The following is a 4485-nucleotide window of genomic DNA, read 5'->3' on the forward strand; positions in this document are numbered from 1 at the left end:
GATTAGGTAATTTTCTTTTTGTTTTATTTTCAAAAATTTTTCAAAAACCTTTCAAAAATTTCTCATCTATTTTCGAAAAAAAATAAATCTTTTCAAAAATATATTTTTCTTCAGAATTTCTAAGAATGAATTCTAGAGTTTCATGGTAACATGTTGAATCCTATCTGGCTGTAAAGCCATACCCAAACTGCTTTGGGATTGGTCTTCAACTAATCACTTCAATGCATGTAATAGCATACTAAAGCTTGGCTGGCTTTTGAAATCCTTATTTTCTTTTTCCTATATTTTTTTTTCAAAAAAAATATACAAAAATCCAAAAAAAATAAAAAAATCATAAAAATAAAAAATATTTCATGTTTCTTGTTTGAGTCTTGAGTCAAGTTGAAAGTTTGGTGTCAATTGCATATTCATCTTGCATTTTTTCGAAAAATTCATGCATTCATAGTGTTCTTCATGATCTTCAAGTTGTTCTTGGTAAGTCTTCTTGTTTGATCTTGATGTTTTCATGTTTTGTGTCTTTTCTTGTTTTTCATATGCATTCTTGCATTCATAGTGTCTATACATGAAAAATTTTTAAGTTTGGTGTCTTGCATGTTTTCTTTGCATTAAAAATTTTTCAAAAATAAGTTCTTGATGTTCATCTTGACATTCAAAGTGTTCTTGGTGTTTATCTTGACATTCATAGCATTCTTGCATGCATTCATTGTTTTGATCCAAAATTTTCATGCATTGCATCATTTTCATGTTTTTCTCTGTCATCATAAAAATTAAAAAAATCAAAAAAATATCTTCCCTTTTTTTTCTCTCTTAAAATTTCGAAAATTAGATTTGACTTTTTAAAAAATTTTTAAAATCTAGTTGTTTTTATGAGTCAAATCAAATTTTCAATTTAAAAATCTTATCTTTTTCAAAATCTTTTTCAAAAATCAAATCTTTTTCATTTTTCTTATTTATTTTCGAAAATTTTAAAAATATTTTTCAAAAATCTTTTTCTTATCTTTATCTCCTAATTTTCGAAAATAATATCATCAATTAATGTTTTGATTCAAAAATTTCAAGTTTGTTACTTGCTTGTTAAGAAAGATTCAAACTTTGAGTTCTAGAATCATATCTTGTGATTTCTTGTGAATCAAGTCATTAATTGTGATTTTAAAAATCAAATATTTTTCAAAACTAATTTCAATCATATCTTTTCAAAAATATCTCTTTATCTTATCCTTTTCAAAATTTGATTTTAAAATATCCTTTCTAACTTCTTATCTTCTTATCTTTTCAAAATTGATTTTCAAATTTGTTTCAACTAACTAACTAACTTTTTGTTTGTTTCTTATCTTTTTCAAAACTACCTAACTAACTCTCTCTCTCTAATTTTCGGAAATATCTTCCCTCTTTTTCAAAAATTCTCTTTAATTAACTAATTATTTTAATTTTTGATTTTAATTTTCGAAAAATTACTAACCTTTTTCAAAAAACTATTTTCGAAAATCACTAACTCTTTTTCAAAAATTATTTTCGAAAATTCTCTCTCTCTCTCTTATCTCCTTCTATTTATTTATTCATCTACTAACACTTCATCTCACCCAAATTCGAACCCCCTCTTCCATCTGTGTTCGAATTTTTTCTTCTTCTTTTCTTCTACTCACACAGGGACCCCTATACTGTGGTAAAAAGGACCCCTATTATTATTATTTTTCTGTCCTCCTTTTTCATATGAGCAGGAGCAAGGACAAGAACATTCTTGTTGAAGCAGATCCAGAACCTGAAAGGACCCTGAAGAGGAAACTAAGAGAAGCTAAATTAAAACAATCCAGCAAGCACCTTTCAGAAATTTTCGAACAAGAAGAGGAGATGGCAGCTGAAAATAATAATAATGCAAGGAGGATGATTGGTGACTTTACTGCACCTAATTCCAATTTACATGGAAGAAGCATCTCCATTCCTGCCATTGGAGCAAACAATTTTGAGCTTAAACCTCAATTAGTTTCTCTGATGCAGCAGAACTGCATGTTTCATGGACTTTCATCTGAAGATCCTTTTTAGTTCTTAACTGAATTCTTGCAGATCTGTGATACTATTAAGACTAATGGAGTAGATCCTGAAGTCTACAGGCTCATACTTTTCCCTTTTGCTGTAAGAGACAGAGCTAGAATATGGTTGGACTCTCAACCTAAGGATAGCCTGAACTCTTGGGATAAGCTGGTCAAGGCTTTCTTAGCCAAGTTCTTTCCTCCTCAAAAGCTGAGTAAGCTTAGAGTGGATGTTCAGACCTTCAGACAGAAAGAAGGTGAATCCCTCTATGAAGCTTGGGAGAGATACAAAGAACTGACCAAAAAGTGTCCTTCTGACATGCTTTCAGAATGGACCATCCTGGATATATTTTATGATGGTCTGTCTGAATTAGCTAAGATGTCATTGGATACTTCTGCAGGTGGATCCATTAACCTAAAGAAAACGCCTGCAGAAGCTCAAGAACTCATTGACATGGTTGCTAATAACCAGTTCATGTACACTTCTGAGAGGAATCCTGTGAGTTATGGGACGCCTATGAAGAAGGGAGTTCTTGAAATTGATACTCTGAATGCCATACTGGCTCAGAATAAATATTGACTCAGCAAGTCAATATGATTTCTCAGAGTCTGAATGGAATGCAAGCTGCATCCAACAGTACTCAAGAGGCATCTTCTGAAGAAGAAGCTTATGATCCTGAAAACCCTGCAATAGCAGAGGTGAATTACATGGGTGAACCTTATGGAAATACCTATAACCCCTCATGGAGAAATCACCCAAATCTCTCATGGAAGGATCAACAAAAGCCTCAACAAGGCTTTAATAATGGTGGAAGAAATAGGTTTAACAATAGTAAACCTTTTCCATCATCCACTTAGCAACAGACAGAGAACTCTGAACAAAATACCTCTAATTTAGCAAACTTAGTCTCTGATCTATCTAAGGTCACTGTAAGTTTCATGAATGAAACAAGGTCTTCCATTAGAAATTTGGAGGCACAAGTGGGCCAACTAAGTAAAAGGATCACTGAAATCCCTCCTAGTACTCTCCCAAGCAATACAAAAGAAAATCCAAAAGGAGAGTGCAAGGCCATTGACATAGTCAACACAGCCGAACCTGAAGAGGAAGGGGAAGGCGTAAATCCCAGTGAGGAAGACCTCCTGGGACGTCCAGTGATCAATAAGGAGTTTTCCTTTGAGGAACCAAAAGAATCTGAGGCTCAACTAGAGACCATAAAGATTCCATTAAACCTCCTTATGCCATTCATGAGCTCTGATGAGTATTCCTCTTCTGAAGAGAATGAGGATGTCACTGAGGAGCAAGTCACCAAGTACCTTGGTGCAATCATGAAGCTGAATGCCAAAATATTTGGCATTGAAACTTGGGAAGATGAACCTCCCTAGTTCACCAAAGAACTAAGTGATCTGGATCAACTGACATTGCCTCAGATGAAACAGGATCTTGGAAAGTTCTTAATACCTTGTACCATAGGCACCATGATCTTTAAGGCTCTGTGTGACCTTGGTTCAGGAATAAACCTCATGCCCCTCTCTGTAATAGAGAAACTGGGAATCTTTCGGGTGCAAGCCACTAAAATCTTATTAGAGATGGCAGACAATTCAAGAAAACAGGCTTATGGACAAGTAGAGGACGTGTTAGTAAAGGTTGAAGGCCTTTTGTAAAGGTTGAAGGCCTTTACATCCCTGCTGATTTCTTAGTCCTAGATACTGGGAAGGATAAGGATGAATTCATCATCCTTGGAAGACCCTTCCTAGCCACAGCAAGAGCTGTGATTGATGTGGACAGAGGAGAATTGATCCTTCAAATAAATGAGGACAACCTTGTGTTTACAACTCAAGGATCTCTCTCTGCATCTATGGAGAGGAAGCATAAAGAGCTTCTCTCAAAGTAGAGTCAAACAAAGCCCCCACTATCAAACTCTAAGTTTGGTGTTGGGAGGCCACAACCAAACTCTAAGTTTGGTGTCAAACCCCCATATCCAAACTCTAAGTTTGGTGTTGGGAGGTCTCAACAAAGCTCTGCACATCTGTGAGGCTCCATGAGAGCCCACTGTCAAGCTATTGACATTAAAGAAGCGCTTGTTGGGAGGTAACCCAATGTTTATTTATCTAATTTTCATTGTTTTTCACGTTTTATTAGGTTCATGATCATGTGGAGTCACAAAATAAATATAAAAATCAAAAACGAAATCAAAAACAGCAGAAGAAAAATCACACCCTGGAGGAAGACCTTACTGGCGCTTAAACGCCAGTATGAAGCATGTTTTGGGCGTTCAACGCCAGAACAGAGTATGGTTCTGGCACTGAATGCCAGAAATGGGCAGCATCTGGGCGTTTGAACGCCAGAAATGCACCCTGGAGAAGAGCTGGCGCTGAACGCCCAGAACAAGCATGGTTTTGGCGTTCAACGCCAGAAATGGGCAACAAATGGGCGTTCAACGCCCAGAACAAGCACCAA

General features: G+C 35.5%; 1 non-coding gene across 1 annotated transcript; it reads right to left on the bottom strand.

The window, feature by feature from the left end:
• Positions 1–2244: 2244 nt before the first annotated feature.
• Positions 2245–2352, bottom strand: LOC148548594 (small nucleolar RNA R71). The gene has a single exon (XR_015898968.1). It is a non-coding gene; the product is annotated as a small nucleolar RNA R71 (small nucleolar RNA).
• Between the last annotated feature and the right edge of the window lie 2133 nt (positions 2353–4485).

The sequence above is a fragment of the Arachis ipaensis genome, chromosome B8 (genome assembly GCF_059453495.1).
Source record: "Arachis ipaensis isolate K30076 ecotype BB chromosome B8, ASM5945349v1, whole genome shotgun sequence".
Taxonomy (NCBI): domain Eukaryota; kingdom Viridiplantae; phylum Streptophyta; class Magnoliopsida; order Fabales; family Fabaceae; genus Arachis; species Arachis ipaensis.